Raw genomic sequence first — 27,006 nt, forward strand, 5'->3', positions numbered from 1 at the left:
CTTAACGCTGATAGCAGTTAAAGCCTTATATTGAGACCCAGTAGAAGATGCCAATCAAAATAAACTTCGTTCATGAAACACAGGGCCAAAAATTAAAGCCATTCAACTCCTCAGGGCCCAGGGACTATCACAGAAGAGGTGGGTGCATGAGATTATAGGGACCAATTTTGAGAGATGAAATAAATTCATTCATAAGTTCATTCATTCTCTATGAATTAACCATTAATGTCAAAGGCACACTGATGTAAAACTAGCATATGGGCCCCTCTGTCAGATTAACAAGGTTTTCTTGAAGAATTAACCCACTCCTTAATAGAGGTTATAAAGGCTTATGGAAATTATATCTTATCATTGATGAATAAAATGTTACAGATTGTTTATAAATTTTTGAAAAACAAAACTAATTGTCCTCTTGCTATTTTTATTAAGGCTTATTGTTTGTAAAATTAACTCTCCTCTCTCAAAGGATAAACGTTTTTGCCTTTTGGTGGTAATCTTTGAGTTATCACTTTGGTTAAATAAATGACTTATTTTACAATGACCTGTGATCCTATTTTGTGATATCAGTGTTTTAAACCTTTGATATTTGACAAACTTTCCAAAATCAAATGATAAATTATGTATTTTTTCTGACATAATTAATCCTTTAAGATATTAGTTTCCCTAAAGTCCAAAAATGACATATTTGGCTTATTCAATATAAAAATCTTACTGGAAGCATTGTCAAATATGAAATGGTGTTTGGCTTTGTTTGGGTTTTATTTGTATAAATATGTTATTGGCATGTGTTCCAAAATTATGAGAAACACCTATAATTCTGGTACAACTTAGTGTACATTATCAGTAATAATTATAATTGTTATGCTAAATTATTATGTACCACAGAGGTAACAAATTTCCTTGTCAATTTTGTCTTTGACTGTGGCTGCCCTAACACTTTTTGTCAGCTATGGACATTTGTTGTTTGGTTTTGGTCCTCTTTAGAAGGTAGTTTTATAATCAGCTATGAAACTCTAACAGGTGTTCTTGAATGCAAGGTTCTGATAACTTTGGAGATTGTGACATTAGAAGAAAAACTTTCAGGAGTCTCATGGAGAGCTTGAATGTTCATGAATATCAAGCAGAACATGCATGGCCTGAACTAAGAGAAGACTGAATTAATCATTTTTGACTTTTTTCCTTACAACATTGCTGATCAACCAGCATAGCACATGTTTACCTATGTAGCCAACCTGCACATCCTGCACATGTATTAAAGTAAAATAAAATAAAATGACAAAAAACTTAAAGTAAAATAAAATAAAATAAAAAACCCACAAAAAATGTTGCTAATCCTTTGTTTTGTTTTTCAGAATTAAGAAAACTAATGTGAGCTATTTACAGCTTGTAGCAATTGAAGAAAGTACACTACTGTGAACAAAATTTGGAGCATATTTCTTCCTCTCTACCTGATTTCTCCAGGGTTTGGAAACTATTTGTGAGTATTCTTAATTTACAGGAATATAGTTACTCGCATAAGTGCAATAAGAATGTGTTACAACTGGATACCATTAGAGAAACTGGTTATTTTACCAAGACTTTAACTGGAATGGTGTGCTTTCCTTAAGGAACCAAACTTGACTTATAGATCCAATAAAAGCCCATTGGGAAAACTGGCCTCATACCTTGTCTACTCAGTCCCTGTACAGTGTTTCTGATCTGTGGTAAGTAAAGAACGTCACTTTCTGAGAGGCCCAGGAGTCCCAAGTTATCCTGGGACCTCAAGAGGAAAGGAATTTACCCAACTCAATAGGTATTTGACGGTACAGAGCCATGACTGGGATCAGCTTTTAAAAAGACTTTCTGAGATTCCTCCTATGGAACAAAGTTCTATCAAAGCCAATTTAAAAGCCCATGTGAAAAATAATTATTCTTGCTGCACTTTATAAAAATAGTCAGGCCAAGTATAATAAAATAAATCAGTCCTACCATGATTTGTCTTTAGTAAAAATGGGAAACGAGAGAGAGAAATTATGGATCAAAAACTATAGTACATCTGTTGTTAGATTCTAGTCTTGCCTAATGTTTTTCAATTTTTATTATTTTCTTCAGCTTAGACTGAATTCTAATTTTTCCTGGCTATAAGTCTCCAAAATAATCTTTTCAATTTTTTTCTTCTTTCTTTTTCTTTTTCCCCTATTTTTGCTGATTTAAAATCACTGAAAGCTAAGCTATGCTTTCTTAAAGCCTTGCAAACTGAAGCTAGATAACTTAAACTTCAGAAGAAAATAACAGCAGCCTATTTACACACATAAGCCACTTTCATACCTGCCTACTGATGTATGGGCTTCAGAGTAATCGATTTTCCAGGATTGTTCTTTTTTTGTTTGTTGTTGTTTTTCTCCCTTCCTCACCCTAGTTTCTCTTTGTAGGATGTAAGACTTCACAACTTGCTAAAAATGAACTTTCCTAACAACACGGGACCTACCCGTCTAGGAATAAACTATTTTAACCATGAGAGATCAGACAAAATCTGAGACCAGAGACTCATTTTCTTCTAAAACGCTTTCTCTGAAAGATTTAAAAAGAAAAGGTGGAAGTGTGAAAGGAAAATAAATCTTGGGATCTCCCAAATCACTAAGTCAAAGGGAAAAGTCAAGCTGGGAACTGCTTAGGGCAAGCCTGCCTCCCATTCTATTCCTAAAAAAGACAGCTATTAAGATTAAAAAGCTACATACCTCCCTCACAAGGAATTTCCTTGTGGACAAAGGACAGATAAAATTCAAAGTCATCCCTCTGCTGAGATAAATGCATATCTGATTGCCTCCTTTGGAAAGGCCAGTCAGAAACTCAAAAGAATGCAACCATTTGTCTCTTACCTACCTATAACCTGGAAGCCCCCTCCCCACTTTGAGTTGTCTCACCTTTCCGGACAGAACCAATGTACATCTTACATATATTGATTGATGTCTCATGTCTCCCTAAAGTGTATAAAACCAGGCTGTGCCCCGACCACCTTGGGCACATGTCATCAGGGCCTTCTGAGGCTGTGTCATGGGTGTGCATCCTTAACTTTGGCAAATAAACTCCTGAATTGACTGAGACCTGTCTCAGATATTTGGGGTCCACAGCAGTAAATGCATACATTGAAGAAATAGGACGATTTCAAATGAACAACCTAATAAGGCACCTCAAGGAACTAGAAAAGCAAGAACAAACCAAACACAAAATTGGTAGAAGGAAAGAAATAATAAAGATCAGAGCAGAAATAAATGAAATTGAGACAAAAATACAAAAGATCAATAAAATAAAAAGTTGGACTTTTTTGAAAAAATAAAGAAAATTGACAAACCTTTAACCAGACTAAGAAAAAAGGAGAGAAAACCGAAATAAATATTAGAGATGAAAAAGGGAACATTACAACTGGTACCACAGAAATAAAAAATGTCATTAGAGACTGCTATGAACAACTATACACCAACACATTGGAAAACCTAGAAGAACTAGATAAATTCACAGACACATGCAACCTAACAAGATAAAATTATGAAGAAATAGAAAACCTGAACAGATCAATAACAAGTAATGAGATTGAAGCAGTAATAAAAAACATCTCCCATCAAAGAAAAGCCTGATGGATTCACTGCTGAATTCCACCAATATTTAAAGAACTAATACCAATTCTGCTCACACTATTCTGAAAAGTGGAAGATGAGAGAACACTTTTAAATTCATCCAATGAGGCCAGCAATACCCTGATAACAAAACCAAACAAAGAAACAACAACAAAAGAAAACTACAGGCCAATATTGCTGATTAACATAGATGTAAAAATCTTCAACACAATACTTGCAAACCAAATTCAAAAACATCTTCAAAAGATTATTCATCATGATCAAGTGGAATTTATCCTAGGGATGCAATAAATGCAAATCAATAAATATGATACATCACATCAACAGAATGAAGGACAAAAGCCATAAAACAAATTTGGTATAGAAGGAACATACCTCAACACAATAAAGGCCATATATTACAAACCCACAGTGAATATCATGTTAAAAAAAAAAATCAGAAGACTTTCCTCTAAAATCTGGAATCAGACAAGGGTGCCCACATGCACCACTTCTATTCAATATCATACTAGAAGTGCTAACCAGAGCGATTAGGCAAGAGAAAGAAATAAAAGGTATCCAAATTGGAGAGGAAGAAGCCAACTGATCCTTGTTTGCAGACAATATGATTTTATATTTTAAAAAGCCTAAATACTCCACCAAAGAACACTTAGAGCTAATGAACAAATTCCATAATGTTGCAGGATACAAAATTAACACCCAAAAATCAGCAGCATTTATAAACACTAACAGTGATAAATCTGAAAAAGAAATCAGGAAAGTAATCTCATTTACAATAGCTACCAAAAAATTACTAGTAATAAATTTAACCAAAGAAATGAAATACTTCTACAAAGAAAACCATAAAACACTGATGAAAGAAATTGAAAAGTCACCAAAAAATAGAAAGATATCCCATGCTCATAGATTGGAAGAATTAATATTATTAAAATGTTTACACTACCCAAAGAAATCTACAGATTCAATGCAATCCCTATCAAAATGCCAAAAACATTCTACACAGAAATAAAAAATAAAATCCTAAAATTTGTATGGAACCTCAAAAGACCCCAAATAGCTAAAGCAATCCTGACCAAAAAGAATATAGTTGGAGGAATCATACTACCTGATTTCAAATATACTACAATACTATAGTAACCAGTACAGCATGGTACTGGCATAAAAACAAACACATAGACCAATGAAACAGAATAGACAACCCAGAAATAAATTCAAGCACTTGACACCCAACTCATTTTCAACAAAGGAACCAAGAACATACATTTGGAAAAGGACAATTTCTTTAATAAGTTGTGCTAGAAAAACTGGATATTCATATGCAGAAGGGTGTAATTAGATTCTCATCTTTCACCATATACAAAAATCAACTCAAAATGGATTAAAGGCTTAAATGTAAGACTTGAAATGATAGAACTACTAAAAGAAAACATTGGGGAAACACTACAGTACATTGGTCTGAGGAAAGAGTTTTGGATAAGATCAAAAGCACAAGCAACAAAAACAAAAATAGACAAATGAGATTACATCAAGCTAAAAATCTTCTGGACAGCAAAGGAAACAGTCAACAAAGTGAAGAGATAACCCAACAATGGAAGAAAATATTTGTAAACTATCCATCCAACAAGAGGTTAATAACCAGAATATACAAGGAACTTGACCAACTTAATAGTAAAAGAAAAAAAAAAGACATGATCTTGTTCTTTTTGATGGTCGTGTAGTATTTCATGGTGTATATGTACCACATTTTCTTTATCTAGCCTATCACTGATTCCATGTCTTTGCTATTGTGAATAGTACTGCAATGAACATATGCATGCATCTGTCTTTATGATATAATTATTTACATTCCACCGGCGATATAACCAGTAATGGGATTGCTGGGTTGAATGGCAGTTCTGTTTTTCGCTCTTTGAGGAATTGCTGCACTGCTTTCCATGATGGTTGAACTAATTTAGACTCCCACCAACAGTGTATAAACATTCCTTTTTCTCTGCAACCTTGTCAGCATCTGTTATTTACATGGATGGAGCTTGAGGCCATTATCCTTAGCAAACTAATGCAGGAACAGAAAACCAAATACTGCATGTTCTTACTTATAAGTGGGAGCTAAATGATGAGAACAAATGAACACAAAGAGGGGAACAACAGACATTGGGGCCTACCAGATGGTGGACGGTGGGAGGAGTAGGAAGAATAACTAAAGAGTACTAGACTTAATACCTGGGCAATAAAATAATAGTTACAACAAACCTCCATGACACAGGCTTACCTATATAACAAACCGGCACTTGTACCCCTGAACTTAAAAGTTATTATAGAAAAAAAGGAAAAAGAAAATCTAACTTAAAAACGGACAAAATACCTAAGTAGACATTTCTCAAAAGGAGACATACAAATGGCCAATAGGTGTATGAAACAATGTTCAACATCACCAGTCATCAGGAAAATGCAAATCAAAAACCATAATGAGTTGTCATCTTACCCCAGTTAGAATGGCTACTATCAAAGACAAAAAATAACAAATGCTGGCAAGGATAAAGAAAGGAAAACCCTTATACACCATTGGTGGGAATGTAATGTACATAGTACAGCCACTATAAAGAAAAGTATGAAGGTTCTGAAAAAGGCTAAAAATAGAACTACCATATGATCCAGCAATCCCACTGTTGAGTACATATTCAAAAGAAGGAAATTAATGTATCAAAGAGAGGTTTGCACTCCCATGTTTACTGCAGCGTTATTCACAATAGCTAAGATGCAGAATCGACCTAAGTGTCCATCAATGGGAGAATGGATAAAGAAAATGTGGTATATATACACAATGGAATATTATTCAGCCATAAAAATCAATGAAATCATGTTATTTGCAGCAATATGGGTGGAATTGGAAGTCATTATGTTAAATAAAATCAGTCGACCACAGAAAGACAAATATTGCATGTTCTTGTGCCTTTGTGAGAGCTAAAAGCCTTTGGGAGGCTGAGGCAGGAGAATTGCTTGAACCCAGGAGGCTGAAGTTGCAGTGAGCTGAGATCATGCCGCTGCACTCCAGCCTGGGTGACAGAGTGATTCTCCATCACAAAAAATAAAAATAAAAGATAAAAATAAATTATAGTATTCAATAGTACGGTAGCAAAATTATAGTTAATAATTTATTGTACATTTCAAAATAGCTAGAATGAAAGAATTATAATGTTTCAACACAAAGAAAAAATAAGTGTTTTAGGTGATTGATATCCCAATACTCTGATTTGATCATTACACATTGCATACAGGTATCAAAATGTCATATGTACCCCAAAAATATGTATTTTGCAGGTAATAAACATTTTTATTATATACCAATATAAATAAAATAAATTTTAAAATAAAAGCATTATTTATTATATTAGAAGACACATTATTCACTATTCCTTTAAAAGCTTACTAAACTATTGGAAAAAGTAGATTTATATTTTTTCCAGAAATTTAATGTTATTTCTTGTGCCATAAAAATTGCTATGTGATGCACACGTATGTTTATTGCGGCATTATTCACAATAGCAAAGACTTGGAACCAACCCAAATGTCCAACAATGATAGACTGGATTAAGAAAATGTGGCACATATACACCATGGAATACTATGCAGCCATAAAAAATGATGAGTTCATGTCCTTTGTAGGGACATGGATGAAATTGGAAACCATCATTCTCAGTAAAATATCGCAAGAACAAAAAACCAAACACCGCATATTCTCACTCATAGGTGGGAACTGAACAATGAGATCACACGGACACAGGAAGGGGAATATCACACTCTGGGGACTGTTGTGGGGTGGGGGGAGGGGGGAGGGATAGCATTGGGAGATATACCACCAGCATGGCACATGTATACATATGTAACTAACCTGCACAATGTGCACATGTACCCTAAAACTTAAAGTATAATAAATAAAAAAAAAAAAAATTGCTATGTGATACTAAATTCCAGAAAAAAGTAAAATCTCACTTCACTTGTAAACAAATATTTATTGTATTTTTGAAAAATAAAAAGTAGTTAACTAAAAATAATGCTATTATTACCATAAGTTCTCATTTTGGTAACTACAAAAAAAATAGAAAAGTGACATTTTTTAGCTTGTGCCACTTTCTCATTATGAGTTCCTTGAAATCAGAAATTATATATTTCTCATTTTATAATCTCTAGTGCCAATCACATGTTGTTTTCTGGAGAGATGGAATGGATGGATGGGATGGGTGGATGAATAAGAAAGAAGGAATGGATGGATAGGATGATGGAATAAACAGATAGATAAAACAGATGTGGGGTTGTATGGAACAAATGGGATGGATGGATGGAATAAGTGGATGAAATTGATAAATGCATGGATGGAATGAATGAATAACTGAAGAGTTCAGAAGTTCCAGGGTTAGGTGAGTTATGGTACATGGATATTGCAATGTAAGTGTCCATTAATTCACACAGTTACTACTCATCTCTAGATGCCAAATATGTAATGGATAGTGAGGCTTACAGTGATGGAGGGGACACAGGTAGATAAATAAAAATAAGAATACAATGTAATCAGTATTAGGACAGGGTAAGCATCAGGTGTTACAGGAGCATAGAACACTAGGGAGAGCTTTTAAAGAGACATAGTAATTAATCTGAATCTTGGTGAAGCTGATTTTGAACAGTATGACCTAAAACATTGCATGAGGAAGGCACATATGTACTGTATTAGCTCATTGGGAATAGTTGACTAGGTGGACAAAAGTGGAAAGAAAACTCCAGGAAGATAAAGCAGTATGTGCCAAGGTACAGAGATATAAAACTCCATAGGATGGCCAAGAAACTACGAGTAATTTGGATGCCTGAATTTATAGCAAAAGGACCCACTGAGTTATTTATTTTGATGCTATAGTTTCATTCATCTCTTAGGGTTTAATATAATGTATTTCTAATTCCTGTCAAACAGCTTGATTTATTACTTATCTTTTATTCCTCACCTCTAATTTTACAAAAATAAACCAAACCTTAAAGAAGATGATTAATTTTCATACACTCACACATCTAATAATTGAATTGGAACTCAAATCCAGGCCTGTATGATTTCAAACCTCTTGATGACAATGCTAATATTACTACTTAAATTCAGAAGCTCAGATAGTTTCGTAAAAAGATTTACTTGAAAGGGATAGGGGTAACAAGAACTTGGTTTGGACTAGGGCAAGGACTTTAAAAAGTTGGATTATTAGGAATAATTTATATTTGAATTTGGAATAAAGTATATAACATTACATTATAAACAGATTATTAACATAAAATCAATACCAAAGAACTGTATACAAGCTTTTCTACTTCTTTTTTATGTCAGCAGAATTAACAATGAAGAAGAGGCTCAGTTACAGTGGAAAGAAATATGTTGATATTTGGGAATAAATGTTTCTTATTTTTAAAATGTTTATCATTTTTAAGTAAACAGTGCTATGGTTAAAATTCTGTACTTCTATCAATGTAAGTTTTTGTTTTTATTGTTTCCAGTATTTCCTTGATATCCATTAGAATTTAGTAAGTTTTAAAAAAATTCTAGCCATAGTTAAGCCAGAATGTGAAAGGCAAAAAAAAAAACGTATTTCAGTGGACCAGTATACATTGGAGGTAGAGGAAATTAGATTGATTACTTACCCTTCCCAAAAGGGAAGTAAGCTATAGTTAAGAGTCAGAAAAAATAAACTATAGTCTTATCTTTAATCTCCAAGAATATGGGATGGAAAAGGTAGCAGCAAGATTGTGTCTCCTTCTGCTGATAAAAGAGGTTTGAAAAGGAGAGAATGTAAAGAGATAAAAATCTGCCTACAATTAATAGTTAGTAAGATGGCTAGATACATTATCTATCTGCAGATATAAATAGCTTTCTTACACGTTACTAATAACATGTTCCATAATTTTTAAAAAACTTTGGTCTAGAGGTCTTTCTCTAGGGAGTGGCTATAATTGTAGCCCTGTCCTGATAGGACTCCAGGGGAGGTAGTTGTAGACGGTTACATTGTGCATTTCTCGGGATAGTTCTTTATCCTGGTTGACAGTCTAATGCCTAAGTGTCTAAACTGTGACCAGGAGTCCCTCTTACAGGAAATTTGTTTATACTGTGGCCCTTATGTGACCGGAGTCCATTTTTCCTACCAAGATAGCCATTCTATAGGAGGGCCCTAACCTTTAGAAGAGCCTTCTGCCCTGTCTAGGACAGATGCTAGATTCAGGTGTGTTGGTCAGGTGAGACACAAAAGAGGCAGCACAACAAAACACATGAATAATAGAAACAGTTTTATTACATACAGATCCCTGAGAGAAGAGGGCAGCATGCTTCACAAAGCCTGTTGGAAAGGGGGAATCATCCAGGACATGTATACTCAACCAGACGGTAAAGAACAAGAGAAAGAGAGAGAGGAGCTATGGGACAAGCCCTTATTGGGGCCCAGGACATTACGCAAACAGGTTTCCCAAGGGGAATTCTAATGGGCCGATTTAAAGCAAGAAAGCATGAGTTCTGTGGGGACACTCTGTGACTGAGAGGTGGTCACCGTGGTATATCTGTGCAGTCCATGCAAAGTGTGGGGGTCAGCGGGGCAGGTCAAGTAGGTTGTATCTACATGTTTCACAGGGAGGTGGTCACCAGGAGGCAGTTGTACAAGAAAGATATCTGGATTGACCACACGGAGAAACTAGGAGGAAGTGGGAAACTGAAAACTGGGTTAAGGGTAAGTAAGCCCTGCTTCTGCTATGAGAAAGTCCAATCTATATTCAAATAGATGCTTAGGCACCATAAAATTATAGGAATTCGCTATACATGTTTTTAAAATACTACAAAGACTCTATTCACAGTAGCAATAAGAACTATAAAATATTGACGAGTAAATGAAACAAGAAATGTACAAAATCTATTTTAAAAACTAGAACTTAAACACATAAAACATCCAACAAATGAAGACATACAATGTTCCTGGATAGGAAGACATCATATTGTAAAGCAATGCAATTCTGATTCAAATCTCCTCAGTATTTTTAAAAAATAAATCTTAATTAGCTTATTCCAAAAATTACAGAAAAGGTTTATAAACACTGAGTTTTAAAAAGAATAATAATAGAATAATAGGAAAGATAATTTATTCTACTAGAAATCAAAACATACTATGCAACTAGAATAAAACAGTAAGGTATTAACCTAGGACTAAACAAATATATTAAGGAAAAGAATGGCGTTTAGGGGGACAATTCTGAAGTACATTTCTACAATCCTACAAGATTCCTTAGTGGTTCCCCAGCAAAATTGAGCCTCAGTTGTCTACAGTAGCAATCCATTTGTTTTGTTACCACACGCTTTACTGGCCCTTTTCCTTTTCCCGTCTCACTTTCTTCACTCCTCTTGTGCTTCCTAGGATCACCTCCCAATCAGAATACCTATACTGAAGTCATTTTCTTAGACTTTTCTTTGGGAAGAACCCAAACTAAGATAAGAAATACTTACGTTTTTGTTCTACATGCTCCCAAATAATATTAATTTTTCATAATGACAACATATGCATGTAGGACTTTTGTCATCCAAAAAATTTAATTAAGAAGTATTAGGCTTAACAAATTAACTTTTAATTTTAGAGTATTGTTTTGGGATTTTATGTTTTGTTTCATTAAGGGAGGACCTCATAAATAGTAATCAATGTCTACATACTCTTCCATATATCTCAAAATTTAGATTTAGAGTCCTACAAACACTTCCAGCTCATTTTGCTCTTAGCCTTTCACATTTAGAGGCTAAAAATGTGAAATCACAGAAGATGATTCCCAAAATGAAAATGTTAAAGATTCATAAATCTATAAAAACATGCCATTTATAAATCTGCTATCCCTCAAGAAAAAGTACTTCACGAGATTTATCTGTCCATCATCTAAAAATGTTTGAAGGTTCGTGTTGTGTACTATAATACCATAACTAAAGGATATTTAGAAACATTCTCTCTGAAGAACACGTAGATGTTAATCACCAGGTAATGGGGAAGTATGCAGAGCTGGATATGCAATCCAGTGAATAACAGGAGAATAGTCTCAACAATTGAGTTCAGAAAATGCCATTTATTTCTACTCTAAACTGAGACCTGTTTTTTAAACAGGAAGCAGGAAGTTGAGTGCCTAGGCTAAAAGGTAACACAAGCTTAGAATAGAAAGAGGGTGATCTAAGAGGGATATGACACCATGAAGAAAAACTGGAGTTAAAAATAAAATGCTCAAGATATTGCATGGGCAACAAAGAAAACCATTGGAGAAATTAGTATCATTCATATTCAAGTGTCATTGCTTGGATAAACCACACAAACCCCAGTGGGCTAGCAAATGGATAACTTTACCATAGCTGATGATGATAGGGTAGTAGAAAAGGGACACTGATTAAGTGATGTACAACATAACCATAGGATGGTGGAGTTGTGAGTATGACAGAGGAAGACCTTTAAGTAAATATCATATCAGAAACTTACTTCTATTCATCAAACTTCATAGGAGCAAAAAGGGAGGGTGCCTAAAACGAGATATAACAGGCATTCTTTTTAACTGAAGAAGGAAAATTCAACCTGGATCTGTTTAGCAGCCAAAAAAAAAAAAAAGAGTAAGTGTAGCTAGTAGCAAAATAAATAGATAAATAAATAAATGTAGTCAAGTAGTGAAAAATTTAAAGATCACAGTAACCAATGTCTTCCTATCCATCCAAATCTTAACAGGGAGGAGGCACTAATTAAAACCCGAGCTACATAGTATGCTAAAACTACAATGATTCCTTCATTAATGTGGGTTCTGCTACTCTCAATTATATCTTCATAACATCCCAAAGCAAAATTTCCCTTTCAACTACTAATGGCAGGTATTTGAAATACCAGTAATCAATAGATAAACAGTAGTCAAGATTTTGGTACTCAGAATGCCAAATACCCACACTTGGTGAGTAGCACAGAATGTAGAAGTTCTTAAGCTGGGAATTTAGAGTTTGTGTTAAAAGAAAGCAAAAGTTTGGAAATAGTGAGAAAAGACTATGAATCTATCTGTGCAGGTTCAATGGTATCATAATATGCCTATTGGTTCAGAATAATAAGTGAAGAATCCTTTCTCCATCAAAGAGTAGAACCAATCTTTCAATTCTGCTGATAAATATTCTTGAAGTGAAATAATTTTTTAAATGAGTGAAAGCTTAGTGTAATGTATTCTGGCATCTTTCAAGAGACCTCTTGAAGAAGCATTCAGTCAGCAACTTCAAGTTCAGAGCAAAATGACATAAAGCCCCAGAGAAAGATTTTTGGAGCTTAGCTAGTTTCATAATGATCTATTGCTGCATAACAAACTTAGTGGCTTAAAATGACAAACATTTTATTTGTTCATAATTCTGTGGGTCAGAAACATGAGCTGGTTTCAATTGAATGGTTTGTCTGCTGACCTCACATTAGGTCACTCATGCAGATGCTGTCATCTGGAGGTCACTTGGGATGCATGGTCCAAGATAGCCTTACTCAAAAGTCTGCTGAGTGGTGACAGCTTTGGCTGGCCTTCTGTCTCCATGTGGTCTCCTCATCCTCAAGGAGACTGGGTGGGGCATCTTCACGTGGTGATGGCAACATTCCAAGAGGATAAGAGCAAAAGCTTCAAAGGTTTCCTGATGCCTAGGCTTAGAAGTCCCAAAATATTACTTCCATTGCATTCTATTGGTAAGGCAGGTCAGAACGCCAGCCCAGTTTTAAGGGTGCAGAGAAAGGATTTCACCACTTGATGAAAGAAGTAGCAAAATCACAGTTGCAAAAAAATGTATACAGATGGGAAGCCGGGCGCTGTGGCTCAGTCCTGTAATCCCAGCACTTTGGGATGCTGAGGCGGGCGGATCACGAGGTCAGGAAATTGAGACCATCTTGGCCAACACGGTGAAACCCTGTCTCTACTAAAAATACAAAAAATTAGCCAGGCGCGGTGACTCAAACCTGTAATCCCAGCACTTTGTGAGGCCGAGGCAGGCGGATCACGAGGTCAGGAGGTCAAGACCACGGTGAAACCCCGTGTCTACTAACAATACAAAAAATTAGCCGGGTGCAGTGGCGGGCGTCTGTAGTCCCAGCTACTCAGGAGGCTGAGGCAGGAGAATGGCGTGAACCCGGGAGGCGGAGCTTGCAGTGAGCCGAGATTGCGCCACTGCACTCCAGCCTGGGCCATAGAGTGAGACTCCGTCTCAAAAAAAAAAAAAAAAAAAAAAAAAAAAAAAAATTAGCCGGCCTTAGTGGTGGGCGCCTGTAGTTCCAGCTACTCGGGAAGCGGAGGCAGGAGAATGGCATGAACCCGGAAGGCGGAGCTTGCAGTGAGCCGACATCGCACCACTGCACTCCAGCCTGGGAGACAGAGCGAGATTCTGTTTCAAAAAAAAAAAAAAGAAAAGAGAAATGTATACAGATGGGAGGAATTATTGCAGCAGTCTTTATAAACGATCTACCACAGCTAGGGAGATGCTTTCTCCTTTAGCAGCAGGAACAGAAGCAGAAAAGACCACAAGAGGCCTCCATACAAGAGGCTAGCCAGTATATTGATAGTGGAATCTTAGAAACAAACTGGACCACTGAGTGTTTAAATATTAAAAGAGTTAGGGGAAATACTTCCCAGGACAAACTGAAACTCTTCATTCAATGAAATATTGTCAATTCTGAAACAGTACAGGGCTATAAAATAGACCATCCGAATTTAATAATCAGAAAATTTCCCAAATATTTACTTTATTTATCTGAAATTATTTTCTGCCAGATCTTCAGATGGCTGATTTCATATTGACAATCAGCTCAAATTTTGCCTCCTCAGGGAAACCTTCCCTACCCACCCTAATTAAAGTTAACCTCACCCATTTCACCATCATGTTTTCTTCACAGCAATATTACTATCTGAAATTACTTTAATATTTATCTACTTGTCTGTGATCTTTTTCCCTTACTAGAAGATAACCTCCATGATATTTGGGATTCTATTCACGTGTTTAGCATAGTAATATCAGCTAGTGATTAGTGTTTGAAAAGGTAGCAAGGTGAAGACAAGATTTTGATAATTACTTCTCCACTAATAACCCAAGTTTAGCTCATGTCTTAACTTCTGCAATAAAGCACAAAGTAGATGATACTATCTCATCATCCCTGGGTTGAAATTACCAGGCTTTTCTTGTATAAACATGCCGTCTTGGAACTTCCTATTAAGTTACAAATTCCAGTCTTTGGAATGCATCTAATTCATCTCACTATATCAGGTACAGTACCTGGTATAGTGAGATGTACTCACTATACCAATACAGTACCTGGTATAGTGAAGGTACTCAATAAATGGTAGTTACACTATTATTCTCCACTGTTCAATTGTGAATTATTAGGCTCACACATATCTCAAACCCAATCAATATTCCATTAATTTTTGCTTTAAGTTACCAACTCCAGTCTTCTCTTTCTGAAGGATTCTGTGACTCCTCAGAAGGTCCTAGAAAACATCTGATCATTGATGTTTACAATTTTCCCATGTCCAATGCAGAAATATAACACTACTGGCACGCATAGAATCAGAGTAACACATACAGAATCAGATAAGATGTTCTTTTCACATGTGGTCATACGTATCAAATAAAACGTTCTTGCCTGCTGAGAGCAGTCTTTCTGATTTTCTTAGTCTTCAGACATTATAGTCATCATTTACCCCTTCTCCACAAAACCCAGGCCTCCCTCATCTAACCTTATGTTGCTCATCAGATGGTAATCTCCCCACTTTCTCTATTCTTACAATTCCATGTTCCAGCAATAGGTAACTTCTCTTAGTAATGGTGCCTTTTATGCTATCCATGCCTCAGATATTTTGTCATCTTACTTTTATTAATGTTACTGTAATGATTTCTTTCTTTCTTTTTTTTTTTTTTTGAGATGGAGTTTTGCTCTTGTTGCCCAGGCTGGAGTGCAATGGCACAATCTCGGCTTACCACAACTTCCGCCTTCCGGGTTCAAGCGATTCTCCTGTCTCAGCCTCCCAAGTAGCTGGGATTACAGGCATGTGCCACCACGCCCAGCTAATTTTGTATCTTTAGTAGAGACAGGGTTTCTCCATGTTGGTCAGGCTGGTCGCGAACTCCCAACTTCAGGTGATCCAACAGCCTCGGCTTCCCAAAGTGCTGGGATTACAGGCGTGAGCCACCGCGCCCGGCCACTGTAATGATTTCTACTCACATTTCATAGACACAGCATGAAATTTTTTTCATCAAGTTAAATTTGCATTAATATAATGGCTTCTTGAATCTGGAATCTGGAACGACATCTTGAACCTGGAAAGTCTGCTGTGCTTGTCCTGGGAGAGTATTTTCCTTGGATACAGGAACATCATTTTCTGAAATCACAGGCTCCTTTTTATCCTCCTATTAAAATACTTCCCACAGGAAGTATTCTTGTTGATATTTTAGATACCGTCTCACAGGTGAGGACAGCATGTGATATGTACTTGTCATCTTCCTCATCATTGATTGGTCACTTCAGCATCCCTAGAGCACTATGTTGGACTCACTGGGTCATTTCGCTATGTTCATGTCTTCTAAGTTGCTTTTAATTGTTAAGCTATTCTCAAACACTTTCTTTTTCTTCTTTATTTCATCTCTGTGAAGAGGCAATTAATAAATAATTAGGTTTGGTTATATCATAACTGACATAACTAGTTGACATAAGCAGCTAGTGGCAAATTTAATGTTATAAACCGTTTTCTTGATTCTCCATACAGACTCAACAAACCATCCTCAGGAAAAGATATAGAACCCTTTTGGCTTTTTCAGAGGAAAGCTTCATTAACTTAAGAAAAGTGAGGTATAGCAGTTACCAAAGCAAATTCAGAGATTTTGTTTTCTCTTAGTAGAGAGAACAGTAAATCTGACATAGGGATTTTTAGGAATATGTAATGACAGTGTACCATGATGGCCAATAAAAGATCCCTACCAATGACATCACAGTTTAAATTAAACATTGAAGAAATTATGTGACTTTGGTGTCTTAATGAAAAACATGGTCTGGTTCGGAAACTTGAGGTGTTTTATAAACTAAAACATTTATATAAAAGAGTTTTAGAAGCTCAAGAGTATGAAAACTATATGACCTGCCTCATTCATTTTGGTAAAATACAGGGGTAAGGGGCAGTGTTTAAGTTTTCTTCCAGCTCAGATATAGTATTATTTTGTTTAATGGCACATTCTTTAAAAAAAAAAAATTTTTTTTCATTATGAGCCCTGAAAAAGGAAAAGACCTGAAATTGGCTACAAATTTATGTGAGGGATGCAAAAAAACATTTCTAAAGAAGGCCCATTTGTTCTGCTGAGCACTTTACTGGGTTTTGATAGGCCACGATTTCCTCAAGCTGACTTTAGGTACAGGGGACATAGAGAACGAAATTATTCTGCTACTAAAGAGTAAGAGAAACTGAGATTTTGCTCCTTAGAGAAGAGGACAGAAACTGAGAAGAATAAGAAAGGTACAGGAGGCTGACTTCAAGTTGAGTTTTTATTTTACTGTGATATGAAATGAATCCCTGCATATTACCAGCCTTCAGCAAAAATGTCTACATATATATGCTGTGAATGTGAATTTTTTTTTTCTGAGACAGAGTTTCTCTCTTGTTGCCCAGGCTGGAGTGCAATGGCACGATCTCGGCTCACTGAAACCTCCGCCTCCCGGGTTCAAGCAATTCTCCTGACTCAGCCTCCTGAGTAGCTGGGATTACAGGCATGCGCCAGCAAGTCCAGCTAATTTTGTATTTTTTTAGTAGAAACGGGGTTTCTCCGTGTTGGTTAGGCTGGTCTTGAACTCCCAACCTCAGGTGATCCTCCCGCCTCGGCCTCCCAAAGTGCTGGGATTACAGGTGTGGGTCACTGTGCCCTGCCAAATGTTTTTAATGGCCTTATTAAGGAAAAAGCCCAAAATCCAGTACTGAGTTAACATGCTATGAAACATAGGCTACATGAACAGGGTGGTGTATGATCTATAAACTAGACTGAGTAAATTGAAAAAAAAGAGCCAGAGTAAGAAATGACTATGAGATCACAAGCACCAAGGAAATTCATATAAATCTTAACAAAAATTTTGTAAGTCTACAATCCACAGGATAATGCTGCGTTCAGTCTCACCCATATCTAAGGTTGCCTCAAAGAACTAAGGTAATATGTGAATTATGCAAGTTATGTTTGAGTGGTTTCACTAAAGAAAAAAATATTACATATGCTTATGCAACAGCTCTAGCTGTGTCCTTGATCCCAGACTCTCTAACCTCTTCTTGACCTTACTACCTTTCTCTTTCACCATGTGAAATTTTCCTTCTCTACTAGCAGCATACTCTCAGATGGTAATTAGTTCCTCTCATGTTAAAAAATCAACTCCTTAATTCATATTCCTCCTAATACCACCAACTATTTTCTCTTCTCATTCAGACTTCTAGCCATAGTCTATATTTTTGTCTTCACTTTCTTACAGCACATTTATTCTCAATTCAGTTCAAGCTAGAGGTATCACATTACCTGATTTCAAACTATACTATAAGACTACAGTAACTGGTACAAAAACAGACACATAGACCAATGGAATAGAATGAAGAAATAAAGCTGCACACATACAGCCATCTGATCCTCAACAAAGTCAACAAAAATAAGCAATGGGAAAAGTACTCCATATTCAATATATTTGTTCATTATAAATACTGTTAAAGTGTCGTCTTTAGTTAGCTACACACTAACACTTGTAAAACCATTGCTTATAAAACTATTTTTTTTAATTCGTTCATTTCCTAGTGGCTGAATTTTAGAACTTTCTTCTTTTGAATGGCCTTACTCACATAATTTGTTTGCTGCTTACAATAATAGAATTGATATATACCACAAGAGGGCTATCCCAAATTTATAAAAATGTTGTATTGTAATAGAAAATTATTGGGTTTGGGCAGCCTAGCATTCATTTATCCATCTGGAAGGAACCTTATTTCCTTTTGGGGAATAACTTCTAACCCTATGAACACAATCTGGTGGGACTGACATATCCCATACAGGATATCTCTGTATAACAAATTAGGCCAGATAATTATATTCTCTTTTTCCAGAATATAATTTTAAAAATTTATAGCCTTTTTATTATAAAACACAGATACGGTAAAAAACACAAATATATGGTTTAGTGAATTACTACAATGCAAACAATCTTTCAACTACCATCTACATTAAGTAAAGAACTTTTTCAGCCATTTCAGAACCCCCTTCATTTAGCTCATCCCAAAGACTATTCCCTCCTTATAAAAATCATCACCATCCTGAATTTTATAGATTTCTTCAACAAAGACAATGATAACCACAGGCCTGAAGATACTGGTAGTTTAGGCTGTGGGGGACATCTTATAATCTCTTTCTGTTGTAAATGATCTCCAGATAGTTTTGCTATCTAGCTGCTTCTTCTAATTTTATGCAGGAATTCAAGAATATTTAAAAACTCTGCAGCCACCTCAACACCTTTGTCCCAGAATTCCTGAAATTGGAATCTTGAGTAGATGAATAAATGTATTGAAAACAGTTGAACACTTAGTGGAGATGTTTTAACTAAAATTTTGCTGATAAAACTTTCCTATAGTTCTTGTTTACTGATGCCCAGAGCTGCCTTGGTTCTTAATATCCTTCTGACAAATATCTTTTCACTTAAGTTAGCTAGACAGTTTCTTTCGTTTGAAAACAAAGAACCCAAACTATATCGAAACTCTTAAGTCAGTAGTAAATTTGTTTCATCTCCAACATTTAAAGATCTTAGAAGTTGTCACTGACCTCTTTACAACAAGAACAATCTGATCTAACTAAAAAAATCAATGACTCTACTTGAACCCATCATAGAACTAATGCTTTGGATCAAACCACCATCCTGAAATCTGCAGAGGCATGTTCTTCCAGAGAAATAAAGCAACTTATATCTGCTTAACTTGGAGCAGAAGTCACTGGAGACATAAACTGTTAGAAACACTTAAAAGTAATAGTTTTGATAAATTGCTGGAGGCTGAGTGTAGACTAGTGTGAGAATAAGAAACTCCTGGAGACTGCAGGTCTCACACTTTTATGGTCTTTCTGAGTCTCACCAAGTTTTCATCATGAAGATCCCAGAAAAATTCACTCTGGGTTCTGGCAGGAAAAGGGGGCTTCTGAAGGGGATCTATGTGCAAACCACATGTAGATTCTTCCCCATAACGAAGGCCTACTCTCCAGAGAAAACTTCTTTGCCAAAGTGTAATTCTGATAACTTATCCCAGGTGGGGAAAAAGAATTCCTGCCCACTTCAGCCCCTTTTGGCCTTCCTATTTCATTTAAGGGTGGGGAGAGAGACCATAGTCAACTGGAGACAAGCCTTAGGAAATAGATTGACAATATTGCAGCCAGAGAGTAGAGAGTAGAGAGTAGGGGATAAATGCTATAACACTGAAAAAAAGGACAGAAACATTGGTGAAGGCCATAGACTCAAGGCTTAGACCACTAAAAGAGTGACAGTCAATCAGAAAATTATGAAGTGCTTCTCCTCCCACATACCCTACCACCATACTGGGAAATCTCAAATATAATAACAGTGGAATATAGCTGAAAGAGCTGCAAGACACAGACTGTCTTTGAAGAACAGTACATATGAGGTACATATGAAGACTGGAGACAAAATAAAAACAAAAATCCCAGAACACTAGAGAAATCTGAAGTCTCTGATTCCTAGCCAGATTGACATACATCTTCTTACTAAAGTCCTATTTGCCTCAGTTCCTATTACCTGATATAACACGTCTAGCTTTTAACATAAAATTACAAAGCAAGCTAAAGGCAAGAAAAAAATAGTCTGAAAAAATACAGCAACCATAACAATGAGACTCAGTTATGTCACAGATGTTGGAATTATAAGATAGGAAATTTAAAATGTATGTTAAGGGCTCTAGTGGAAAAAGTAGATAAACACAAGACCTGATGGTAATATAAACAAAATGATGGGAATTCTCCAAAAGAATCAAAAAGAAATGCCCGAAATAAAAATAGAGTGACAGGAATGAAGAATGCTTTCAGTGAGCTCATCAGTAGACTTAACATGGCTAAGGAAAGAATCAATGACCTTTTAGATAAATAGTCCCGTAGAAAATTTCCAAACTGAAATGCAAAGAGTGAAAAGAATGAAAAAATACAGAACAGAACATCCAAGAACTGTGGGACAACTGCAAAAGATGAAACATATATATAATTGTAATATCAGAGAAAGAAAGAAAAAACAGAGCAGAAGAAATATTTGAAGGATTAATGGCCCGTAATTTTCCTTAATTAATGATAGCCACTAAACCACAGATACAGCAAGCTCAGAAAATACCAAATAGTATAAATACAAAAACAGAAAGAACCCACACCTAAGCATATTCAGATTTCAGAAAACTAAAGACAAAGGAAATCTTGCCCAGACTTCACCATTACAATATACATTAATGTAACAAAAACTGCACTTGTACCCCTTAAAAATTTATACCAAAAATATTAATTAATTTTTTTAAGCAAGGTGGAAAAAACACCTCACATATACAGAAAAACAGATAATAAAGCATAGCAGACTTCTCATCAGAAATGACGCAAGCAAGAAGAGAATGGAGTGAAATATTTAAAGTGTTGAAAGAAATAAAAATCAACCTAAAATTCTATATTTAGTGAAATTATCTTTCAAAAATGAAAGAGAAATAATATCAGTAGCGTGGTAGAATATTGGAGAGATCCAAAAAACCTTCCTTCCACAGAACATCTAAAAATGTTCTATAAAATTAAATATAGTTCACTTTAATTATTGAATGAGCCTGCAATAAACTAAGAGAAATCCACCAAATATAGGACTGCATCAGGAACACAAGATCAAGAAGATATGAAAACTCTGAAGCCAGCAAATTCTTGGCCAACTCTGAGTCATGGTAGGTTAGAGCTACTGTGCAGAAGACAGTATGGGAACAAAGATCATGCTGCATAAAGGTGGAGCCCTGGAAGGCCTACCATCTCAGGGAAAGAGTGAACTAGAAAAAAAAGAAACTTGACCTTGTAATCAAATAGACAACCTGTCACAGCATTGGCTCTGGATAAAAGTTTGTTTGTTTGCTTAAGTCTCTCCACAGAAAACTGTGACCTTTTTCTGACCCTCACAAGAATTTAGGGCCTAAATCTATATTAATGGAAGGTGAAACTTAAGTGGAGTTGGGTGTGTTGTGTTTATAGGCCTCTCTCCCTAGAGGAGCGTACATTTATGCTAGCTTCAAGGAATTTCTACAGATAAAGTTCCAAGTATTATTTAATAACAATTTTAAAATCACAAACACAAAAGAAAATAAGCCATCAGAAACAGGAGTAAACAACACAGTGAATAACAAGACCCTGACATACTTCAGGTATTGAAACTATTAGACAAAAAAATTTGTTAACTATGTCTTCAGAAATATAACAGGGATTGACAAATATGAGCAATGAAAAACAAATCAATGAGACAAAACTCATCAGGAAAATTTGAAAACTAACCATACTGAACTTTCAAAAATGAAAATGTAATGAAGTTTAAAACTCAATCAAAAGGTTAAAAAGCAGATTAGATACAGCTAATTAGAATTAATGAATGGATTATAAAATTGAAAAAATATTCAAATTGCAGCTCAGAGAGACAGACAGGTATAGACAGGTTTACAAACATAGAATATAGAGTGAGAAGAGCTAATTAGCATTCCAGGAAGAGGTAATTCAAATAAGGAGAAGTAATATTTAAAGAAATAATGACTAATAATTTTAAAAAGTTGATGAAAGACATCAATTATCATATTCAGGAAGGTCAACAAATCCCGAACCGTATAAATAAAAGAAATTCCCACCCCAACATAGAGTGAAGCTGCAAAACAACAAAGACAAGAAGAAAATCTTAAAAGCAACTAGAAAGAAATGATAGATTACCCAACAAAGGGGACACAATTAAACGACAGCTTAATTTCTTAATAATAACAATGGGCCAGGTGTGGTGTTGTGCACCTGTAGTCCCAGCTACTCAGGAAGCTGAGGTGGGAGAATTGCTTGAGCCAGGGGGTTTGAGTCCATCCTAGGCAACAGAGCAAGACCCCATTGCTTTAAAAAAAGGAGTCAGAAGATAATGAAATAATATACAACTGAAAGATCTTCTGAGAAGGAAAATAAAATAAAGACACTATCCAAAAAAAATTGAAAACAGGATTTATCACTGGAAGACTTTCACTGAGGGAACATGAAAATAATGTACTTCAAGAGGAAGCCAGCTGATTCCAGTAGGATGTACTGAGATGCTCTTCTTAAGAAGGAATGTTGGAACTTCACTAGAACAAGACACTAATGATCCTTAGGACCACATTTACAGAAAATTGTATTTATTTCTTCCAAACGTGATTTTAGATTTACATATATTTGATTTTGCCAAGAGGTTAAAAATTCTGTAAGAACCTAGTATGCTTTCCAGGCAATATACTTTTTAAAAAAAGGTTTTTAAAAACATTACTAACAGGATGAATATAGTAGGAGAATATTTTACATTTCTGTAGTCCAAGAGACTTGCTTCTGGCTAACAAGTACATTTCTGGGAAAGCTTGCTCAATCTGAATCAGAAAGCAGAGAAAAGAAGCAGTCAGATCAGCAGGAAGAACAAATGTTGCAAATGGAAGAAAACACAGACAGATGGCTCAATCTGTGTTAGATCACACTGAACCATTGTGAAGGCAAGTAAGGACATTAATTGTTCAGAGCATGCACATAGTGAAATGGGAGGAAATTATTCATTATTTGCGGATGGATTTCCTGATACTCTACAGAAAGACTACTAACATACCTGCATAATGCTGTCCCCAGAGGAAATGAAAAGATTTGACATTTTCTCCCAAAATCGATCTTAGTTTCACATTTACAAAGAAAGAGCCTTCATTGGACTATTTATCCTTATGGCTATTTTTATGGCTTTTTCATTGGTTTAAAGCTGAAAAATAGTAGAAAAATTTGGAGTGATTTGCTTACTAAAAAGCCGTATTATAAGTCCTTATTATTTCAATTGGTGCCAGATAATACTTCAGTAATTGTCATCAAAAAATGTGAGAGCTTTTTGTCAATGACAACAGTTGTGAAGAAGACAATAGTTTCTCTCATTCATGCCACATTAAAAATTAACTTTTCTACTTTTAACTTCCTTGTCCCCAGGAAGATTTGACCTCCAGAGCCAAAATTACTATTTTTAGCTACATTTATCTCAGCTGGGTATCAATAGATACCCAGTATTATCTAACTAATTTACATTACAGTGTTTCTAACTAATATTCCTTCCAGGGTTACACTTTTGAAAGAATTCTTCTTAACCAGAATGAAACACTTATTGGTAGAATGTCCAGCAACTGGCAAATTTCTAAACATCTACTGTATCAAGGTGGCATGTCAAGTCATTTAAAAAAGGATATATTTTGAGGATAATTGGCTAGCCATTTGGAAGAAAAGTAAAATTAGATCTCTACTTCAGGCCATAGACAAATACAATAAAAGATTCATGATTAATTATCATAAAGTTAAAAATAAAAGTTAAAAATTCAAAAGAAAATATAATAGGAAATATTTTATTATTCTTTATACTAAGCCTTTCTTATGAAACAAAACTAAATAAAATTAAGAAAAATATTGAAACTTTGATTACATAAAATTTTGTGATTTTTTAAATTTTAATTTATTTTAGAGACAGAGTCTTGCTCTGCTGCCTAGGCTTGAGTGCAGTGGCACAATCATATCACTGCAACTTTTGTTTGTTTGTTATTTTATTTTAAGTTCCAGGATACATGTGCAGGATGTGCCGGTTTGTTACGTAGGTAAATGTGTGCCATTGTGGTTTTCTGTACCTATCAACCCACTGCCTAGGTATTAAGCCCAGCACGCATTAGCTATTTTTCCTGATGCTCTCCCTCCCCCTACCCCGCCCCTCCTGACAGGCCCCAATGAATCACTGCAACTTTGAACTCCTGGGCTTAAGTGATCCTCCTGCCTCAGTCTCTCAAAGTTCTGGCATTATAGGCATGAGCCACTGCACCTGGCCTCTACATAAAATTTTAAATATCATCCAGTAAGAAAGACCATATACAAAATTAAAATTATAAATGAGAAATTGAAAAGATATTTGTAACATATATGATAGACAAGGAAAGCCAGTAAAGGCAGTGTTTAAGAGCATAGGCTCAGAAATGAGATTGCATAGGTTCAGATATTAACTACACCACATCCTTAGTCTTTTGACCTTAGGCAAGTTATTTAACCTCCTTGGGCCTCAAGTTTCCTCATCTATAAGAAGGAGGTAATAATAAATCTATTTTCTTGGGTTAGCTGAGAACTATTATAATTGCCCATGATATATCAAAGGTTAATTAAATCAATAAGATAAGCGGAACTGATCCACTAGATACTGAACATGAATAAAAACCTATCTATCCATCTCATCTTATTTTCAGCTACTCCTTGGCACAAATCTTACATATCAAATTGTCCTGGTCCACATTCTCTTTAAATTGGGTGTAGATTTCTGTGATGGTTAATTTTCGATGCCAGCTTGACTGAGTTAAGGGATACCCAGCTGGTAATAACTGGTAAAGCATTATTCCTAAGTATGTCTGTGCAGCTGTTTCTGGAAGAGATTGGCATTTGAATCAGTGGACTCAGTAAGGAAGATCCACCCTCCCCCATGGATGAGCAACATCCAATTGGCTGAGGGCCTGGATAGAACAAAAGGGCAAGAGAAAGCTGAATCTGCTTGCTCTCTGGAGCTGAGACACTCATCTTCTCCTGCCCTGGCACATCAAAACTCCAGGTTCTCTGATCTTTGAACACTGGAACTTAATCCAGCATCCCCTTACTGCCTGAAGTTCTCAGGACTTTGGACTTGGACTGAACGATGCTACCAGCTTCCCTGGCTTTCCAGCTTGTAGATGGCATATCATGGAATTTCTCAGTCTCCAAAGTAATGTGAGCCAATTCCCATAATAACTCTCTTCTCTATCTAATCTATTAATATTTACGTTTCTTATTGTTTTTCATTTACCTGGAGAACCCTAATAAAACTTCCTGTTGCATACCTTTAATGTCATCATCATTATCTCAGTCCAAAATTCTCCTTGCAGTCACTGGAAGTAAAATATTAATATCACCCATATTTTAAATTCAAACTCAAATCCTGCTTTTAATATATTATTAGTCAGCCAAAATGTTGCATTCTCTCTCTGAATTTCTAAGGAGTCTATAATACTAGTTTCTACATATAATCAAATATTGTTTTGTTCTTTCGGTGTGGAATATGTACAGGTTTTATCTCCTACAGAAATTCGTAAATTTTCACAAGCAAGAATCTTCTTCTACTTCTTTAACCTCACAATGCATAGTAAGTATTTATTGTGGAAATGTTAAAATTTTTTTCTGTTTTCCATAACATTGATCTGCTACAGGCCAATCAGTGAGAATGTATATAGAATTCCCATACCCGTAATCTGTTCACCACCACCACCAACCTTCACCCGAAACCCTTACCCTACATACACACTTAGAAAAAGAAACAAACATTTCCCAAATGGCATATGGTTCCTTTTGTTACTTGCACTTAACTAATAAATATATGAGACATGATCTGTGCTACATTTTTAGCTGAAAGGGGGAATGGGTGGAAGAGTTAAGCAGGCTATTTCAGTGTTTAAGAGAGATGATGGTGGCTTGGGCAGGATGGTAGCAGAGGAGGTCAAGATGGGATCAGGCTGGGTGTGGTGGCTCTCACCTGTAATCCCAGCACTTTGGGAGGCCCAGGTGGTGGCTCATCTGAGGTTGGGAGTTTGAGACTAGCCTGACCAACATGGGGAAACCCTGTCTCTACTAAAAATACAAAAATTAGGTGTGCATTTCTGTAACGGGTGTGGTGGTGCATGTCTGTAATCCTAGGTACTTGGGAGGCTGAGGCAGGAGAATCACTTGAACCTGGGAGGCAGAGGTTGCAGTGAGCTGAGATCGCACCACTGCATTCCAGCCTGGGCAACAGAGTGAGACTCCGTCTCAAAAAAAAAAAAAAAGAAAAAAAAGAGATGGGATTAGACTCCAGATACATTTTGAAGGTAAAGGCAGCATATTTGCCTGCAGACTGGATATAGTGTGAGAAAGAAAGGTCAAGGGCAAGATCCAGAATGTCAACTGCATAGCTGACTTCAGAAAATAACCAGTTCAAATCAGAGCAAATGGATGAAGAGGTGAGGGCATAGGTTTCCAAATGAAATGGGCAAAATATCTTTGTTTTGAATACCT

The 27,006-nt window shown here is 35.8% G+C and overlaps 1 protein-coding gene across 1 annotated transcript in view; it reads right to left on the bottom strand.

The window, feature by feature from the left end:
- Positions 1-14,040: 14,040 nt before the first annotated feature.
- The window catches only part of LOC134756602 (protein enabled homolog), a 101,501-nt gene continuing 88,535 nt past the window's right edge, over positions 14,041-27,006 (bottom strand). Inside the window, exon 5 of the mRNA XM_063694533.1 lies at positions 14,041-16,285. The gene's annotated coding sequence lies outside the window, so the exon portion shown is untranslated. The remainder of the gene's footprint in view (positions 16,286-27,006) is intronic.

This window comes from Gorilla gorilla, chromosome 10, assembly GCF_029281585.2.
Source record: "Gorilla gorilla gorilla isolate KB3781 chromosome 10, NHGRI_mGorGor1-v2.1_pri, whole genome shotgun sequence".
Lineage (NCBI taxonomy): Eukaryota > Metazoa > Chordata > Mammalia > Primates > Hominidae > Gorilla > Gorilla gorilla.